General features: G+C 41.8%; 1 long non-coding RNA gene across 1 annotated transcript; it reads left to right on the top strand.

Moving 5' to 3' along the window:
* The first annotated feature begins 15,891 nt into the window (after positions 1 to 15,891).
* On the top strand, positions 15,892 to 17,021 carry LOC118452076. Its single transcript, XR_004841724.1, has 3 exons — positions 15,892 to 15,967; positions 16,869 to 16,876; positions 17,010 to 17,021. It is a non-coding gene; the product is annotated as an uncharacterized LOC118452076 (long non-coding RNA).
* Positions 17,022 to 21,549: the final 4,528 nt, after the last annotated feature.

Below are 21,549 nucleotides of genomic sequence, written 5' to 3' on the forward strand. Positions count from 1 at the left end.
AAAGCTGGTGGCTTTTTTGACTCATGGAGTCCACGGACTGCAACATACTTGAAGGATTGTTCCTGGTCCGCAGGCCAGGCTGACATTGAGACACAGCTAAGCCCACAGGTCCCCAGGCTTGTGCTTAGGACACTGAACTGATGTGTAGAAGACTTGGGTTTCCCACCTTGATTTACACTGTGAACACCATGTAAGTTGGGTGTCCAAAGTATTTTCATGCAGAAACCCTCGAGATGCCCCATAAAATGGACTGCACATGATGGAAGGCAAAGAAAGTCCTGTAAACTTCTCCCAAAGAGGCAGCATAAAAGAATATGATTAGTCCTTTATACCATTTCTCTGCTGAGGCAGAATAATACATTGAGAGCCTTTTTCTGGTCACCTCCATCAGTCCTTGTGTATGACAGTTTCCCAGTAATAAATGGAAACAAAATTCAAGTGCATTTAGTAAACAGGCTAGGCAGACACTGACTGTTTTCCACACAAAAATTCACACAAAGCTTTGGTTGTTTTACCTGAAACCTCTCCACATTTCTGTAATGCAATGTTTGATACGAAAACTCCTTAGCAAAGACCTCAGATCAATATCTTTTCCAACGATCCTGTCACTGTCTTTGTCATTCTTCCTTTGAAGCATTTCCCTTTCCTTTATGTACAAATCTGTATTTTATGCTCACTTTTTATTTCATTGCATACAGCACTATGAGTAAGACTGGGAAAGAACCAGCGAATCCATGTCAGAACATGAAGCGATTATAAAACAATAGTTCAGGCAGCCTTGGAATGGAAACAGAAAATACATATTAAATCAATCAGAAGTGACTTTGGTCAACAAGAATGAAAAAATTATTGGGACTGCGTCCGGGATGCTGATCAGTCTCTGGTTTGGTGTCATGTTTTTCATGGCACTTGTTCTAACACAGCGTTACAGCGCGGTCAGAGGCGGCACAGAGAGCTCGCCTGAATTGCAGCAGCCTTCATGCCTGCAGCATGAGCCACGCTGATCAACACCACCTGAATATTTGGCCCAGTGACGGTGTTTTCTGTTGAATTTTAAAGGGTGTTATTTTGGTCCCTTGCAATGCAAAACTATGCAGGTTCCTTTCCTTTCTCTCTCGCTCTCCTTTAACACAACAACAACAATCCTTGCCTTTGGGGACCCATTTTAATTAACAACATTCTTTGTTTGCAAATCAGGGAAAGAAAATGAGTCAAAACCTGAGCTTTTGGACCCTAGGAGTTTCTCCATCCAGCTATAATTACAGGAAATGAAACTTGTTTATTCCTTTTCCTTTTGCCCATAAAATATTCCAGAAGAATTCAGAACAACCCAGTTTCTGGTTTCAGAGAGATCATTAACGACGATTTAAAAAATGCATAAGAAAGTGGGTGAGTACAACTTTTTCCTAGCAGGGTCCCGCCATTAATGATTGGACTCGATGATCTTAAAGGTCTTTTCCAACCTAAATGATTCTATGATTTTCCAACAAGCCACAACTTAAGAACACCCAGGAATCACTGCATTTCTGCAGCTGCTGAGAGCAAAAGTCGGAGGGCAAAAGGCCCCGGTTTAGCATTTTTTGCAGCACATGAGCCAAGATCTGGCTGCCATAACCCTCTCTGGAAATTTCATATTAACTGCAGTAATTTCATTTCTACTTCTGCAAATCCGAGGCTTTTATTGTTGGGAACAAGGCAATTTATTGTTCTTCAGAACATAATGATTTCCTGATTCTTCCTTCACCTTTTCCCAGGTTTAGGGCCTGTAGGCAACCACCACAGCCACCTGCTTCTCCAGAAAGTTCTCTTTGAGGAATTCAGCATATTTTGAAGGTCACGGAGGTGCTCACTACTCTTCCTCTGACAACCTGAGACAGGGCCATGGCCAACAATTCCTGTCCATGCATTCACAAGTGGAGAGAATGTAATTTTCAGAAACCCAGCTGGGGATATTTGACCAAATTTGAAAACCATATTTACTTTTTAATGTTATCCTTACAGTTCCCCTCAAGCAACTTAATATGAAACTCTTTCTATATATTCTCTGATAGAGGACTTCATATGCTGTCACTGATTTTTTAACATGCTAGCCCTTCAAAAGCTGGAGTTTGATGTTAATAACATATCAAACAAACCCCATCCATACTACTGAAAGTCTTGATTCATTCCCAGGCAGAAGGAATTTTACATGATTAGGAACAAGAGAATAAGGAAAATTCCTTCTGGCCTCAAATTCTATTAATATCTGTATTTTCCGTGATCATTTCTTTTTAACTTACAAACTTTATTGCAAGGTTGTCAGAGGAAACAGATCACTGCAGTTTATAAATAGCTTAAAGCATGCAGCAAACACGGCACTGTTATCAAGGCACAGAGAGAAGTCATATTCATCAAAGTAATACTTCCAGGATATCTTTAAGTGGTCACACTTCTAATTTGCACCCTACAGGCATGAAGTCTGTGAAACCATGAGGAATTAGAGTCTTGCTTTCTTTTTCATACTGTGCAAGCAATTGAAGTTTCTTCAGCTAAAACTGAGCAATAAAGTCATTGCTGAGCAGACTACAAGGGTCTTTTTCATGTTATTTGAAGAAGCCAAGAGCTCATTCAATCATAGGACTTGTCCAGAAATCACACGATTGAACACCTTTTCTTGCACAGCACAAATATTTAGATTTGTGCCATTCACAGCCTGAAAAGGTCAGGACATCAGCTCCTTGGGGACAATCAATGCATCAAACCCTCCTACAAATCAATTATTTGCTCACAAGAGTTTAGGGTCTCCAAAGAAACCTTTGTGCAATCTTGTTCCCAGTGTGCAATCCAATGGATAGTCTTTGACTAGAAAAGCTCACAGATACCAAATTGCTGCATCTCAAGGCGAAGACATTCTTTCCTCCAGAGAATGAGTAATTGCAGTCTTTTTAATTCTGTTTCAGAGCAAACACAATCTCTTTTTTGTTAGGATATGGCTACAGTCAAAGGCAGTCAACTTCAGCAAGAGATACGAGGTGTGATAACCTCTTTTCTTTTGGCCATGTGCTTTTTCAATAATTTGGGGATTATTTTTCCATAACTGGACAGCCTGGACCTTTTATTGTTCTGTGTTGTGTCTACACAAGACATCTGGTCTAAAACATTCACCTTAACAATTAATTTGCTAAAATTTATCTATCTGCATGTGTACAGACAGATATAGGCGCATGTGTTTTATATACAAACACACCCCCCCTTCCAAAAATTCCAAAAGTAGCTGCAGGTAGGGTGGAGATTGCAGAATTGCTTTGGATTTAAATTGTCAGGGGCCAGGACTGAATCACAAACCTACCAAAGCAGAAGGCGTTCTTCTTTGTTCAAAAGAACAGGACCATTTATTATGCTAACTGTTTGGTACAGTTTGTGCTGCCAGGTAGATTACAAATGTCCAACCAATCATGTCATATGCTCCTCTACTACTTGAATAGAGCCCTCCAAAACCTGAAGACATCCTACAGTTAATCTGCACATCAGGAGAGTACCTGCATGAATAACGCTAATTGAGAAGGTTTCTAAAGAGAACAAAAGATTTTCATTCCAAGCTGAAAATCTTCTTTTTCTAGCTCAGTTCCCTTTCAAGCCTCTCTGAGAATGACAGTTGGATTCTTTTACCATCAGCAGTGTTTTCACAGCTCCCATCATAACAGCTAGGAAAGACAGCAACATCTAAACCACCTTATCCCAGCTTCACCTCTAAAGTGTTTGCAGAGTTTTTGCCAAATTAGTGGATGCTCTTTCTGTATTCTGCATGAAACTACATGGTTTTGTCCCAAATATTAAAAAAAATTATTCCATATCCCTAGCCTGTTTCCAAGAAACAAATGAGTTCTTTCTATTCCCCCCACCCATACGTTTATGAGCATAAGATAAACCTAAATTTCATTCCAAGATTTTTATAAAGTTGATTTCCCAGTATGTCCCCACCTTTTACCCTGGCTGGACAGTAATCTGTCCTCCACCAAAGTGTAGGTAACACCACTGCCTGTCTAAAGAGCAAGCCATTCATTGACTTTTGCAGCCTGGCCATCTTCAGTAACACCCTGACATTTGCTAAACATTGTTCTCCCTGAAGCCAGATCAGATTAGAAGGGTGAGTACTGTAATCTCAGTTTAGTTTGATCATATAAATTGTTTCAGGGTGTTTTTTGGTTTTTTTGATTTTTTATCCAATGGAACAGGATCCTGGTGGTTAGGTATTTTAAGCTGTTAATAATTTTGAAGCCATTGGGAATACATGCAATATCTTGAAAATGTTAACGAGGATGAGACAATTTCTGGCCTGTCACTATGATGTCCCACAGTGACACATTGCCTAAGAAAAGGGAATGGTTGCTTACATGGAAACCGCTACCCTCCTTCCAAGTAGTGTAGAAGCTTGAATCCCATATTTCATTCTATCTCCCTATTTTTCAGTCTTTTACTATCCTGAGCTTCAGTTCATAAGAGAATGGAGGATAAATCACAGCTGGTCCATTCTTTATGGCTCTAGGATCGTGTGTGTATATATATAAGGAATATATATTTCCATTACAGAGAACGCTAGGTAAATAAATCTATTTCTGTGCCATGATCACATGGTCACCAGCCATGGGCTCCATACCAGTTCAATATCTCAATTAGACACATGTTCTGCAGAAGTAGTTATTTCCTTCTTTCCCCATCAGAAGTCAGAACATCCCATTTTCCTTAACATTTGGCTTGAATTGTATGCAATTTAAAAGAACAACTGAAATCCTATGCACTCCAGTGAAAGTCAATTGTAATATGTGATAACATCGTTTATATGTTAATGTTTTTGTAACTTGCTCATTTGTAATCCATGGATGACCGAATTTGTCACCAGCTAATCCTTTGTATAAGCTTAATGCCTTGCATGATGAAACAGGATGTGAGTCAATGCAGAATGTGATTCCTTGAGTGTTGTTCATTATAATTATCATGCCCCTAGCAGCTTTGCAAATTCTCACAGAAATATTGATGTTACATTTTAGAACCCCAGCATTTTCTAGCTATTTATTAAACGAGTGTCTGAGAGGAAGGGAAAGAAAAAAGAAAGGAAAATTTTCTAGCTCCTTTGTTGGTATAAAAAGATTGAGTGCTTCCCAAAAATCCCACAGCTTCCTAAAAGTCGAAAAGGATCTTCCAGGACTTGCATCCTGGGAGACGCATCCTTGTGGCAACAAGAAATTCATTAAGAATATATGTAGTTTTCTGAACATGTAACAAAAAGCAAAGCAAAATCTGTAGAATTTAGTATTTTCTGGAGAGAGACTTTTCCAATCAGCATGTTAATCTTAGTCCAGCTCCAGTTGCTATGTCATTTACCAGTGTTAAATAATATATATTTCAAGAGTTGGTTGACGCGCTTCTATATATTACTCATTTTTCACTGATTCCACTATTTTCACTACTGGATCTAAAATTCTCTATGCTTCATCTTTAATTCTTTATGTGGGTGAGTGGTTTGGGTTTTTTTTTTTTTCACAGTATATATAAAAAAACCCTCTTTTAAAAAATTCTAGCCTCATTCAATTGAAATGGATGTGGTAAGCAGACTGTCTGAACACTCCCATTTGATTGCTATAATTTTCCTTAAGGACAAGTGTCCTTGGTTGCAGCAAAGTACCTATTTGCTTTAATGAACAGGTCAGGAGTGCTGAAAAGTGTGTTCAGGAAAAGCACAAGATTTTCTCATTAATCAGGAAGTTACGAGGTTAAGTAAGATTCAAGACACTTTCACAGTTTGTCCAACAGTTCAGTTTTCACCTCAGCCTTCTGCTGTTGGAAGTCAACCTAAACATCTACGAGAAAAAAACAAATTGGTAGTTAAATGAGTACGAAATAAGATTATTGTAACTCGTGTCCTTCCTCACTCTTACCTACCGTATACTGCAGTCTCATTCTTTTTCATATCATACAAATATCTTAATAACATATATACAAATACCTTAAGGGTGGATGTCACAAGGATGGAGCCAGACTCTTCTCAGAGGTGCCCAGCAACAGGACAAGGGGCAATGGGCACAAACTGAAGCAGAAGAGGTTCCAGTTGAACAGGAGGAAGAACTTCTTGACTTGGAGGGTGCCCGAGCCCTGGCCCAGGCTGCCCAGGGGGGCTGTGGAGTCTCCTTCTCTGGAGATATTCAATCCCCGCCTGGACGCTGTCCTGTGCCCCCTGCTCTGAGTGAGCCTGCTTGAGCAGGGGGGTGGCACTGGGTGAGCTCCCGAGGGCCCTGCCAACCCCTGCCAGTCTGGGATTCTGGGATTCTCAGTACAGAGTATTATTCTCACCTTACGATTTTGAATAACATCTCTCTCCCTGGCAGAACAGCACAACCTCCTTGGGATACAACCATCATTTTCTGTGGTTTTTGCCAATCTGTTGGAAGGTAAGACAGGATAAATGCAAATGAGGAAGAAGATACATGGTTAACTTCAAGGATGACAACTAAAACTAATAGTGAATTCCCCATATGAAGAGTGGATGCATTTCTGGAGGGGAAACTTCAGACAGAAGCAGTGCATGAAAGAATGGGTGAGATTATCCAGGTAATGCTATACCAGAGGTCAAGCAGAATGATTAGTTTGTTCTCTTCTGCTTCCTCTCTGACTTCCATCTATGAATTTTGCAAGACTTACGCAATGGTGATAATCACCATTTACATAATCTTTATCATGTGTTCACTGCTCTGAACACTTTTACAGCAGCAGATGGCTTTATTTCATTGCTTGTCTGCAAAGTTCACATGCAAATGTGTCACTTCTAGTATTGTCTGTGTCATCTAAGGTCATTGGAATTACATAAATAACCAGTTTGTTACATATTCCACTAATCATTCATTCTCTTGTGGAAGGCTGTAGGATCTTTGCCTGATGGCTCCTGAGTCATGTTGAAATCAGGCTTTGGGATAGGAACAGAGTTAGCACAAACTACTGCAGGGAATTGCTGAGAACTTATCTCAAATTTCCTGGCATGGCATGAAAAAAAAACCAACAGTCTAGACCTTCATTTCTATTACACCAGCTCTGCCGTACACTTCATCAAGGGCATTGTTTGACCTTTCCTTTAGGCAGCACTATAAAGTGCTCCTCAGAGACCTGCATCTGAAAAAAGGGAGCATTTTATTCCATGTGCATAGCAGTGGAGTGCACTTGTCTGAGGGCTTGTACAATTAATTAAGCTAAAGGAAATTTGTTTTCAATGTTTGGTTCATTGGTTTTCACAGTTGAAATGAAGGATAAAATCAGCTTCTTTATGCATTTGTTAGAAAAAAAAAATCCTTCTTTTTCTTCGTATTAAATTAAAGTTCCACTCCAGATGAATTAAGAAGTGGATTGGCTTCATGTGCCCCTTTACCCTGACTCTTTTATGCTTGTATACCAAGGAAAGTTGTTTCCAGATGGAAAAAAAAATGAGGTAAATATCACAGTTATTTCCCAATAACAATTCTCTTTTTCCCATGTGCCTGGTTTTCTTCAGAGGGCATAAGCTCACCAAAAAAATAAGGACTTTAAGTATATATTTGCCTGTAAGGGCATATGAGATCTGATTTTCTATTAAAATTGAAACTTGGCTGGGAGACATTCAAGCCAAACGGAAAGGCTTACCAAAAGTTCAGAAAACAAGCAGAAAGAAGACATTCCTTTTCCTGAGTTCAGAAATTGTTTGGCTAGAACTTCCTGCCTTAGAGTTAGAAAATGCACTAGATTATCTCCCAGGGTCTCTCTTTTTGCTGGCTTTCAAAAGCTTATGTGGTTTTGTTGAAGTAGAGCTGTGAGAATGGATTGAGGAAGCCCACATGCTGAAGATGACATGAGCATTTGGTTAAGATGGCATACACAGAATATCAAATATCAGTGGTCAGAATAAGATCTTTAGGTAGATGCATTTAATATAATTATATTAAATATTAATTAATATATTTATCATAAAGAAATGACAATTTTCACTCAATCATGATCCCCATGGAGTAACATCCAAGATCTGGATTGTCCTCCTCATGCTATATTGTATATTACTAATGTGATGGAGACTATGGTGCTGATCATTAGGCAAATATGCCTAAATATGCAGCCAAATATAGCCAGTGTGGTGTAGGTGGTCTGGCTTGCTCCCATAGTCAATGGAGGTTGATGTGGCCACATCTTAAGTGGACTGAATTGCCCTGTGTCTGTCCACCAGCTGCAAAGGAAGCCTGTGACATATGGGCTCTGATGCAATTGTTCCTGGTAACTGCCTAATATTAAACAGACCTTCTACCTTACCTTATGAGATGGTGGGGTTTTGTTTGTGTTTTTTTCTTAAACTGTTTATGCTGCTTTCAATGCCATTTTTATGTGTACAGCTGGCCCTCTGCGACTTCTCTCCTCCAGATAAATGTTAATGGACTTTTGATAGCTTCTCTGAGATTAACACATAATTCTAATCAAGGTATGTAAGAACTTGGAGGAAAAAGACAAACACAGATAAAGTTCTGAGGATTTCTCTCCATGTTTTGGAAAAGTCTTTTTTTTTTTCTGTCTGCTAAGTTGCTTGCAGCTCCTACCAATTTGTACACTAGGTTTATTAGAAAAGAATCTTAAAAATTAGAAAATAAATTTGGTGGTAAATTGTGCCATTACAAACCCAATAGTTTCATGCTTCAAATTTAAAAACCAGATCTGCAAAATATGTTCCTTAAATTATAGTATTTCGTTATTTGCATATGTTACTCCTCCACCGTCAAAGGGTATGAAAATATTGGTGATGTTATCTAATGAAATATGCATTTTGAGTTTTGCTCATGGTGCAAGAGGTGCATACTTTAAGGGTGACAGAGCACTGGAACAGGCTGCCCAGGGAGGTTGTGGAGTCTCCTTCTCTGGAGATATTCAAAGCCCGCCTGGATGAAGTCCTGTGTAGAATGCTCTAGGAGAGCCTGCTTTAGCAGGGGGGTTGGACTAGATGATCTCCCGAGGTCCCTTCCAACCCTTGCCATTCTGTGATTCTGTGTGATTCTGTGATACTTTGTCAGGGTGTTAACCATTTCCTTGCTGTTAAGTTTTGGCAGTTTGCAGCTGATAGAATTAGACACTTTTCTGTCCCCAGGCAACCTCCAAGGACTAGTGCAAGAGCTTTTTGGTGTGGATGTAAGGTCAGAGTATTTTTTTTTTATTTGGACTCTTCAACCTGCTATTCAAGCTAGAAGTTGTCCTCAGACAGGGTCGTACAAGCCAGGCTGCTAGCTCCTACAGTGCTTCAACAAGCAATTTTGTTAGTGTTGAATAATTCATGCAGTGCAATTTAAAAACATAAGCCAAGAAATACTCTGCATTTCTACATCACAGTCTACCTAAAGTTTTTCCTCAAATAACATCCACTAATGTTAGATGCTGTGTTTGGTGCCTAGACATGCTGCCAATCTGATTTAACATCAGCAAACTCCATTCAAAATCAGACCTAAAAAAGCATCAGGTTGGTCACCCAGACATATCTTTCTATCTAGCAGATGAAGACACATCAAGATTTAATGGCTGGAAAGTAAATCTAGGAAAATTCAGGCCCATAAATAAGACTGAATATTTCTTACAGTTATTTCAATTAACCATGGGAACATCTTAGCAAGGACTGTGTGAAATTCACTGTCACTTGAAGTCTTTTGCTGCAGTTTACAGCTCCAAGTAAATCACGGGATGTGGGCTCATTGAAGGGAGCCATAGGATAAAGTACATTTGTGTTATTTAAATATCAGATGGGATGATCTAATTTTATAATCTGAGAAACACACCATCAAAAATTAAAATCTAATTTAATTAGTTGGTCTAATATATCAATACTGAAAACTTGCTGAAATCACATATCTCTTCCTCTTTAGCCTGAGAGAAAAACAAAACCCAGACTGTGTAAAACACATATTCAGGGCAGCACAGAGCATAAAATTGAACACATATCTCTATGTCTTTAATGTTTTTACACAAACCCCTAATAACTCACTGTGTCAGAAATATGTTAAAATTAATGGGAACTGTCATTTATCTCACAAGGCAACCCCCCCTGCTCTGAAACTCAAAAAACCCCCCAAACAATCAAGCGATTCTGAGCCTGCTAAAATTTCTCCTACTTGGTTCTAACATCGCAGAGCAGTCTGCAAGGACAAGACTATGCTTCCTCCTCAAGTCACTGCAAATACCTGCGACATAGCAGCTCCTGAAACCAAGAGCACCAATTAACTTCTACTGTCATTTATTAACTTCCCCTGCCATTAGTCATCCATGATTTGAAGGTTTGTGGCCCTGTAAACCTCTGCTCACCTTTGCTGATCACACTTTCATGAGTTCCATCAGAAAGTAACTGCGCAATCCTTTTTATTCTATTTTTCATCCTACTCTGTCACAATTCAAAGGTCTTTCTACTATATAATCTTCCTGACCATAGACTGACCTCAGAACATTAGTTTCATTTTACGGCCATTAAAAAAAAAAAAAGATCAATGATCCTATTAATCAGTACTGTTTAATTCAAGTAAGTCTTCCCCTGGTTGCCGTCGGAGGAGTATATTCCAGTGTCATTGTCCCTTAATGCAGTTGGGTGGGACTACTCTACCTAGTCTTTATGAAATGCAAACTAACCACATAAGGTCATTAAACTGTTATAACAGTTATGTTATATGCAGTTAACAGCTTATGTTATAAGCTTTATATGAAGCAAATGTTAAAATGTGCCTTTGTATCAAATGCAATATGTTAGATTTCCTGAAAGAAGGTGAATGGGGGATGGGAGCAGAAAGAAAATGAGGAGCAACATACAGGTGATCTCATCTCAGAAAGTGATTCATCATCAAATACAGAGAAGAACACTTAATTCTCATGCCAAGTAGCTGCAAACAAGGGCACTCTGCAAAGAGCTCTTCTAAATTAATAAAGGTATATTAATAAACATTTTTAATAGATCCTTTGAAATGTCATTTACCATCAATAGCACTTGGAAAGGTTGAGAGGAAAAGAGCTTTTAGTAGAAGTCTGAAAGGCACTGTTTGAACAGAAGAATATTTGTGAGCCCTGCCTTGGGTCTCTGATGTGCCTCAAAGTACACTCAGGAACCGCTGGGAAAAAAGAAGTCATGCACACTCTGAATCTGTACTTTCTTATTTCTCATACACTTCTTCCAGGCTTGCTATACTAAATATAGACCTTTGCATTGCTAGAATAAAATCTGCTTTTTTGTAGGTTGTGTTTACAGTGTGCCCAAGTTACAGGCTGTGAGCACATTGCTTGTGAAGAAGCAGCAGATCCAGAGAGAACAGTGTTACAAGACTATCTGTCACTCTGCCAACCAAGACAAAGTGAGTATCATGGAGGCTGAGGACATTTTCTCTGGGAATTTCAAGAGCTGTCTTGAAAGGTGAAACCCTTCCAGATATATCTTGGTGAATGTACCACTAGCAAGGGTGAAGAGGCAGTCCAGCAATGCGTAGCAGCAGGAGAAACCCATATTAACAGAGTAACTGCTAGCAGCAGAGGCTTTGGCTCAGATTGCCAGAATTTAAGCTGTGAAAGACACATCTGGGACAGCAAGTTGGAGAAGATTCCTGCCTCACATAATAAAGAAGAAACATTTGGCTTTGGTCATGGATACATCATTGTCCTCTTCAGTTGGAGACACTCTGTGTTATTCCTCTCTCCTTGAGAGACTGTCTCCTACCCAAGTAGCACCAAAATATCTTTACCCTGAAGTAGGAGGACACCACTCCAGACCTTGATATATCAATAAAGACACTATGTGTTGTGATGGTATCTCACCCAGGTGTCAGAACTGTAGAAGCCTTCATATCAACAATATTGAAGACCTCCAGTCTTTGATGTGTCTCAAAGGGCTTGCTTTCTTCCAGTAAATTTTTTTGACTATCACAGGAAGAAAGGTGGAATAAAAATGAAAGTGAAAAGAAGTGACTGCTCATTCATTGCTACCTGACTTGCGGAATTAATATGCTGTAAAGCTTGTTTGATCAGTGTTAACATCTTACAGAAAAAGAGTATTTTAATGAAATGAGAACATTTGCTTTTCTGATACCTTGGAGACAAGGGGTTAACAAATATAAAATACAGACAGGAGTAGATGTGATCTCCTGACCAGTTTCCTGGGAGTTTTTTTGGCTGAATACTGCCTGGTTTCTTGAAGATGTAATGGCACAACCAAAGATGATGACAGAAATAGAAACATTGGAGAAGAACAAACTGTATTTGCACTTAGTGCTCATTTGCTTGGCAAACACGCATGGTCATGTTCTGAGGATTTAATATCACAGCTTTGGTTTTGGCACAGTATTTTTTTTAAGTAAATGTCAGACAGAGGTGTGCAGGGGAGAAAAAAAGCCATATTTGGAGAGTGATTAAAAAGCATTCAGCATCTGTCTCCCAAATCATACCTGTCATCCCTGCACACACATATATATATATTTATATATATATTTTTCCAGCTCATTATGGAGTCAGTCCAAAAGCCACACTGACACTGTGCAGCTGCAGCATCCCTAGGACATTCTAAAGAACAGATCTCCTGTGTGTCCACCACCTTATTCAGCTCATGAAGCTTTTTTTGTAAGCCCACAACACCGTCATTCTAGCTGGAGCATTGCATTGCCTGGTTCTCACACAAGCCACCAGCATACTTCTTGGGTTATCTAGTTCTCCCCACACCAACACTTCTATCTGGAGCTCCTGCAGCCATCCACCCAAGAAAGCCCTCTGCATTCCCATGCTCTTGTGTAATGCCCCAGATCTGGCATGTAGGACATGTCTCTTAAAATACTCTGGAGCAAAGCCATGCTAGCAAAGATGCTGCTTTACAGAAAGTATGTTCCCTATTCTAGAGATATCCATCCCTTCTCCAGACTCACCTGAGCCCCCGTTTCAGTAATCTTCAGCCACCCATAACCTGACCAAAGGCTAGGTGTACTGATGGCCAAGGAGACACAAACCCATTGCAGCATGACAAGCCTGAAGTTTTTATGTTAGAAGGGAAGAAATGAGCCTTGTACAAGACTATCAGAGGACACTTTTTACATGATTCAGAGCCCTTTAATCATTCCTAGAACAGTGCAGAAAGGCTTGGCACTGCTGCACTATCACCCTTCTGAGTCTCAGAATGAGTTCAGTTTTCAGAGCAAATTTTTCAAAACCAGCCACTTATTTGGAGGATCCTATCATTTTTTTGCCACTTTTCCCACTGATTGGAAAACAGGAAACATAATCCCCATTTTTAAGAAGAAAAAAAAGGAAGCCCTGGGAAACTACAGGCCAGTCAGTCTCACCTGTGTGCCTGATGAGATCAGGAAGCCGATCCTCCTGGAAACTATGCTAAGGCACATGGAAAATAAGGAGGTCACCACTGACAGCCAACGCAGCTTCACTAAACGCAAATCATGCCTGACAAATTTGGTGGCCTTCTATGATGGGGTTACAGCATTGGTGGATAAGGGAAGAGCAACTGACATCATCTACCTGGACTTGTGCAAAGCATTTGACACTGTCCCACACAACATCCCTGTCTCTAAACTGGAGAGACATGGATTTGATGAATGGAACACTCGCTGGATAAGCAATTGGCTGGATGGTTGCACTCAAAAAGCTGCGGTCAACGGCTCGATGTCCAAGTGAAGGCCAGTGACAAGGGGGGTCCCTCAGTTGTCAGTACTGGGACAGGTGCTGTTTAACATCTTTGTCGGTGACATGGACAGTGGGATTGAGTGCACCCTCAGCAAGTTTGCTGGTAGCATCAAGCTGTGCAGCATGGTCAACACACTGGAGGGAAGGGACGCCATCAAGAGGGACCTGGACAGGCTTGAGAGGTGGGCCTGTGCTACGCTCATGAAGTTCAACAAAGCCAAGTGCATGGGTCAGGGCAATCCCAAGCACAAATACAGGCTGGACAGAGAATGGATTGAGAGCAGCCCTGAAGAGAAGGACTTGGGAATGCTGTTTGATAAGAAGCTCAACATGACCCAGCAACGGGCGCTTGCAGCCTAGAAGGCCAACTGTACCCTGGGCTGCATCAAAAGAAGCGTGACCAGCAGGTTGAGGGAGGGAATTCTCCCCCTCTGCTCTGCTCTGGTGAGACCCCACCTGGAGTATTGAGTTCAGCTCTGGGGCCCCCAACATAAAAAAGACATGGACCTGTTGGAGGGAGTCCAGAGGAGGATCACAAAGATGATAGAGGGCTGGAGCACCTCACCTGTGAAGACAGGCTGAGAGAGTTGGGGTTGATCAGCCTGGAGAAGAGAAGACTTCAGGGAGACCTTAAAGCAGCCTTCCAGTACCTGAAGAGAGTAGGGGACAGTGTGACAGGTTTATGCAACTGCTCAGATCTCACTTAAAGTAGGGATTACAAGCCAGGATTCAGATGTCATGGCAGGGGGTAGAGAGCATTTCCCTGAATGTTACATTTAGCAGATGTATAGTTCCAGGGGAATTCATATTCACTGAACAAAATCAGAATTTAAAATTAGTACTAACCAAAAGCCTTCTGTGGAATATTCTTTGGTATGAAAATGAGTTGATTATAGTCTCATGTCTCATTCCAAAAAAGTGTCTAAATGCCTAAATTTTAATGCATTTGAAAAGGAACATTTTGACTATGCAGGAACTAAACATTTCAATGTTTTGTTTTGCACTGACTCATTTCAGAATGATATCATATATAGGTTTTTTATATTCTGTTTCTTTCAAACAGAGATGCACATATACTTTTATATAAATACATATATGCACATACATTATATGTATTTTACATATATATATTTAATAATTTTGGTTTGTGTTAACATGTTAAACAATATCTTTTCTTCCCACTCAGAACAACAATGAGCAAAAGCAAATATAAAACATGGAATGAAATTGGACAGAACCAGATACTTCTCATTTAGATACAACACATTCTTCTGCACAGCAGCATGATCCAGTTCGAAGATAAAAGTGTTATCTTCCTGACAAAGAAACAAATTCACACGCCTTGAGCATCAGCTACCCTTCTTCAGCACAATGATCAGCTTATCAAGCCCGTTCACTGCCCTAATAAATGTGAAGGACTGAAGCCAGTTGTGAACCTGCTGAAAGCAGTTTCCTCATACCCGTGCTGCAAGCTGCAAAGAGCAGATCTGTGAGAAGTGAGGTCATCTGGACTGTCAAAAAACATTTCTGAAGTGTTTGCTAGCGTGCCTCCAGCAGCAAGACCACCAAGATATATTAGAGAGAGAAACATAGAATCATTCAGGTTGGAAAAGACACTTGGCTTTGTTAAACCTCATACAGTTGGCCTTGGCCCATGGATCCAGCCTGTCCAGGTCCCTCTGTAGAGCCTCCCTACCCTCCAGCAGATCAACACTCCTGCCCAACTTGGTGTCATCTACAAACTTACTGAGGGTGCGCTCAATCCCTTCACCCACACCATTGATAAAGATGTTAAACAGAACTGGCCCCAGTACTGAGCCCTGGGGAACACCACTTGTGACCGGCCACCAGCTGGGTTTAGCTCCATTCACCACAACTCTTTGGACCTGGCCATCCAGACAGTTTTTAACCCAGTGAAGTGTATGCCTGTCCAGGCCATGAGCAGTCAGTTTCTCCAAGAGAATGCTGTAGGAAATGGTGTCAAAGGCTTTACTAAAGTCCAGGTTGACAACACCCACAGCCTTTCCTTCATCCACAAAGCAGGTCACCTTGTCATAGAAGGAGACCAGTCAAGCAGGACCTGCCTTTCCTAAACCCATGCTGGCTGGGTCTGATCACCTGGTTGTCCTGTATGTGCTGCATGATGGCACTCAGGATGCTCTGCTCTATAACCTTCCCTGGCACTGAGGTCAGACTGACAAGTCTGCAGTTCCCTGGATCCTTCTTCTGGCTGTTCTTGTAAATGGGCGTCACACTTGCCAATCTCCAGTCAACTGGGACCTGCCCAGTTAGCCAGGACCGCTGATAAAGGATGGAAAGTGTCTTGGTGACCATTTCTGCTAGCTCCATCTAAGTGGTGCAGCAGATCACTAACCATTTCCCCTTGGATTATGGGGGCTTCATTCTTCTCTCTGTCCCTGTTTTCCAGCTCAGGGGGCTGGGTACCCCCAGAACAACTGGTCTTACCATTAAAGACTGAGGCAAAGAAGGCATTAGGCACCTCAGCCTAATGTTTGTCCTTTGTCACTATGTTTTCCCCCCACATTTAATAAAGGATGGAGATTCTCCTGAGCCCTCCTTTTGTTGCTAATGTATTTATAGAAACATTTTTTATTGTATTTTACGGCAGTAGCCAGACTAAGCTCTAGTTGGGCTTTGGCCCTTCTCATTTTCTCCCTGTATAACCTTATGACATCCTTGTAGTCCCGCTGAGATGCTTACCTCTTCTTCCAAAGGTCATGAACTCCTTTTTTTCCTGAGTTCCAGCCAAAGCTCTCTGTTCACCAGGCTGGTCTTCTTCCCCACCCTTTTTGGCCCATGGGGGTGGCCTGCTCTTGTACCTTTAAAGTATCCTTCTTGAAGAATGTCCAGCCTTCCTGGACTCCTTTGCCCTTCAGGATGGCCTCCCAAGGGTCTCTGTGAACCAGGCTCCTAAACAGGCCAAAGTCTGCCCTCCAGAATGCCAAGGCAGCGGTTCTGCTGACCTCCTCCAAGAATCACAGAATGGCAAGGGTTGGAAGGTTGTAGAATCTCCTTCTCTGGAGATATTCAAAGCCCGCCTGAATGAAATCCTGTGTAACATGCTCTAGGTGAACCTGCTTTAGCAGGAGGGTGGGACTAGATCTCCGGAGGTCCCTTCCAACCCTTGCCATTCTGTGTGTGATTCTGTGTGGAAGGGACCTCCGGAGATCATCTAGTCCAACCCTCCTGCTAAAGTAGGTTCCCCTGGAGCAGGTTGCAACAATTTCATGATTGCTGTGCCCAAGACATCCTCCAACCATCACATCACCCACCAGTCCTTCTCTGTTCATGAACAACAGGTCCAGCAGGCACCTCCCCTGGTGGGCTCACTCACCAGCTGTGTCAGGAAGGTCTCTTCCACACAGTCCAGGAACCTCCTAGGCTGTTTCCCTTCTGCTGTATTTTATTTCCAGCAGACATCTGGTTAGTTGAAGTCCCCCATGAGAAAAAGGGCTAGTGATTACTCCATTTTGCTAATAGTTTATGGAATCATGTTAAAATATTTGCTTTGCCATCCCTCGGGCGTGCTTTGTAGAAGAACCCAAAGCTGACTGATTCATCTCCTATAACAAACATTTTGTTTCTCCTTGCTCTTTCGAGGTCTGAAGGTCATTTGAAAAGTACGTGTGGGCTAGCAGCACAGGTATAGAATAATGTCTTTAAGTTTCACACCATTTTCACAGAGTTCAGAAGATACAGTACTCAATGCTCACGTATTGTCCATGTCTTTTTTGCTATTTCTTGTCCATATCAACACAAGCTGCAGTCATACCTAATGTCAAATCATCTGCATGTGAAGACTGTCATCATACTTTGCCAAGCCACCATTAGTTCCCACCGAATCCCATTTAATTAGGGGACTCTAAAGAACTTTCTTTTTTCTGACTGCCACTTTTTGCCTTGTAGCTTTTGGCAGATAGCGAGTCTTACTTGATGGTCTGTCAGCTGGAATTTTCAATAGCCTCAACTGACACATCATTTGTCTTTGTCTCTCACTCTATCTGTTATCTTTACCTGATTTTGGTTCTGATTATTCTTTTACCTTCTCAAGCCACAGGAATACACAGTTTAAGACCTGAGCTGTAATAACTAAAAGGACAGGGGTACTGCCTACTCTGCCTTGTTTGATAGATGCAGGAGGTCTGGCCTCCTGGATCTCTGCTCTTTGTTAGTCAGGAAGCTGACAGGTCTGAGGCCATCATCTCTAAGGAACATTCAGTCCTAAAGGCAATGGCAACTACTGTTGCCTTCAAGTCTGCACCTGGATCCTTCTTCTGGCTGTTCTTGTAAATGGGCGTCACACTTGCCAATCTCCAGTCAACTGGGACCTGCCCAGTTAGCCAGGACCGCTGATAAAGGATGGAAAGTGTCTTGGTGACCATTTCTGCTAGCTCCATCTAAGTGGTGCAGCAGATCACTAACCATTTCCCCTTGGATTATGGGGGCTTCATTCTTCTCTCTGTCCCTGTTTTCCAGCTCAGGGGGCTGGGTACCCCCAGAACAACTGGTCTTACCATTAAAGACTGAGGCAAAGAAGGCATTAGGCACCTCAGCCTAATGTTTGTCCTTTGTCACTATGTTTTCCCCCCACATTTAATAAAGGATGGAGATTCTCCTGAGCCCTCCTTTTGTTGCTAATGTATTTATAGAAACATTTTTTATTGTATTTTACGGCAGTAGCCAGACTAAGCTCTAGTTGGGCTTTGGCCCTTCTCATTTTCTCCCTGTATAACCTTATGACATCCTTGTAGTCCCGCTGAGATGCTTACCTCTTCTTCCAAAGGTCATGAACTCCTTTTTTTCCTGAGTTCCAGCCAAAGCTCTCTGTTCACCAGGCTGGTCTTCTTCCCCACCCTTTTTGGCCCATGGGGGTGGCCTGCTCTTGTACCTTTAAAGTATCCTTCTTGAAGAATGTCCAGCCTTCCTGGACTCCTTTGCCCTTCAGGATGGCCTCCCAAGGGTCTCTGTGAACCAGGCTCCTAAACAGGCCAAAGTCTGCCCTCCAGAATGCCAAGGCAGCGGTTCTGCTGACCTCCTCCAAGAATCACAGAATGGCAAGGGTTGGAAGGGACCTCCGGAGATCATCTAGTCCAACCCTCCTGCTAAAGTAGGTTCCCCTGGAGCAGGTTGCAACAATTTCATGATTGCTGTGCCCAAGACATCCTCCAACCATCACATCACCCACCAGTCCTTCTCTGTTCATGAACAACAGGTCCAGCAGGCACCTCCCCTGGTGGGCTCACTCACCAGCTGTGTCAGGAAGGTCTCTTCCACACAGTCCAGGAACCTCCTAGGCTGTTTCCCTTCTGCTGTATTTTATTTCCAGCAGACATCTGGTTAGTTGAAGTCCCCCATGAGAAAAAGGGCTAGTGATTACTCCATTTTGCTAATAGTTTATGGAATCATGTTAAAATATTTGCTTTGCCATCCCTCGGGCGTGCTTTGTAGAAGAACCCAAAGCTGACTGATTCATCTCCTATAACAAACATTTTGTTTCTCCTTGCTCTTTCGAGGTCTGAAGGTCATTTGAAAAGTACGTGTGGGCTAGCAGCACAGGTATAGAATAATGTCTTTAAGTTTCACACCATTTTCACAGAGTTCAGAAGATACAGTACTCAATGCTCACGTATTGTCCATGTCTTTTTTGCTATTTCTTGTCCATATCAACACAAGCTGCAGTCATACCTAATGTCAAATCATCTGCATGTGAAGACTGTCATCATACTTTGCCAAGCCACCATTAGTTCCCACCGAATCCCATTTAATTAGGGGACTCTAAAGAACTTTCTTTTTTCTGACTGCCACTTTTTGCCTTGTAGCTTTTGGCAGATAGCGAGTCTTACTTGATGGTCTGTCAGCTGGAATTTTCAATAGCCTCAACTGACACATCATTTGTCTTTGTCTCTCACTCTATCTGTTATCTTTACCTGATTTTGGTTCTGATTATTCTTTTACCTTCTCAAGCCACAGGAATACACAGTTTAAGACCTGAGCTGTAATAACTAAAAGGACAGGGGTACTGCCTACTCTGCCTTGTTTGATAGATGCAGGAGGTCTGGCCTCCTGGATCTCTGCTCTTTGTTAGTCAGGAAGCTGACAGGTCTGAGGCCATCATCTCTAAGGAACATTCAGTCCTAAAGGCAATGGCAACTACTGTTGCCTTCACTGCCATGAAGAGACAGGTAGGGAACCGAACATCACATTAGATACAGGTCATCCTTCCTGTGGGCTCAGTCCTGGGAACTCTAGAGTTTTGCTCAGCTCCACCACTTTTTTCTGAAGACCTCAAGTCCAAACCTTTGAGAGATAAATCTGCAAGAAAATGCAAGACTGGTCTCCCTCATCCATTTGGACCTTCCCACTCACTGAAGTAAAATTGCAAATAGTACCTTGATAGGCATCACAGCCATGTGAGTGCAGAGTTAAATGGGAGATGAATGTTGCACTTGTCAGTTGGAGTTGGCTTGGTGCAGGACACTGCATCTCCCAGAAGCTACCTGCTACATCCTTAATTATAGCCCTAGGAAAGGTGAAAACCTGGCTCACAAATGCTTTGTAGCAAGTATGTGCAATGTGCACGTAGTCCTTGGTTCTCATTCTGTAGCAGCCATACCATATAGGATATCTGCCACCAATTCTGAGCTTACATGGTAGCTACTTTGCTCAACTAATAAGGTATCTCAGAAATCTTGAGCTTCAGCATTGCTTACTGAAGGGGATGAGAAAGTTTCAGCCACAGTATTGATGCTGACTGCCATGTCACACACACCTGTACCATTTGGCCAAGCACATGGGCATTCTGTTTTCTCTATTCGGATTACAGCTATCCTGATTAGCCACATAGTGTGGACTTTCAATCTTCACAGGAATAAATTCAAATATTTATTTTGCAGTGCAGCTGTGGGAGACAAGAGCTGGGCATAATTTTACATCTGGCAGCACACTCACTCACTAGTTCAGCATCAATCTGTGCTGTAAATAACACTGTGATTCCCAATATGAGTTTTCAGACTTCTTGTGGATTACACTGACTTGTCAACCAATTAGTCTGATCAGTTCGTTGCTGAAACATCTGCTTAGAGTGAAGATGCCTGGTTGTAAGACAAACAAAGAATAAAAATCTCTTTGGGACTGTGGGTGAGAGAACTGCGGATGCATTTTACACAAAGCGAGACCAGAGTTATCAGCCTTCACTCAGTGGTGGCAGGATCAGTTTGCTGTTGTTGATCCTTAAGCTTTATGCTGTAAAGGCATCCAAACTTTTAGCACAGTATGTGTAGGATTTTGTCAGCTTTATCATTCTTGTATACACTGCAGACTGCTGCTTCCTCCCCATGGTGTTCTTCTACATAGACGTTTCTGCTGGAGCTTGATGAGTTTGATCACTCTTAACTGCACTGAAGCTACAGCTTGGGAAAAAATGTGTGTTGGAATGAGGTGGTGAAGATTAAGAAGTTATTTAAAGCTCGCTGCCTGAGGACAGGCGCCCATGGCAAGGGCTGACTAGAAAGGGCCTGAGACCACTTTCTGAGGACACCATGAAGGAAGAAAAACAAATCTCACAGTCTAGGGACTGCCCTGGTCCCTGCTGAGCGAGAGGACTGAAGAATCTTTCCTTTAAAACAACATGCAAGAGTCTGCCTGTGGTATGTGCTGGATTAAAAGCTACTTCTTTTTGCAGAGGGAGTCCTTTGCACGAGCTGGTACCAGTCACATACATTGGTATCATGGTCCCCAAAGAGGCGAAAAGAACAGCAGTAATTTCAGTTCTATTTTCAGAAAAAAATAAGGGAAAGGTGGTGGCAGCACCTGGGAATATTAACTTACACCTTCAGAGGTCACTTGATC

This window comes from Egretta garzetta, unplaced genomic scaffold (genome assembly GCF_000687185.1).
Source record: "Egretta garzetta isolate BGI_Z169 unplaced genomic scaffold, ASM68718v1 scaffold684, whole genome shotgun sequence".
Taxonomy (NCBI): domain Eukaryota; kingdom Metazoa; phylum Chordata; class Aves; order Pelecaniformes; family Ardeidae; genus Egretta; species Egretta garzetta.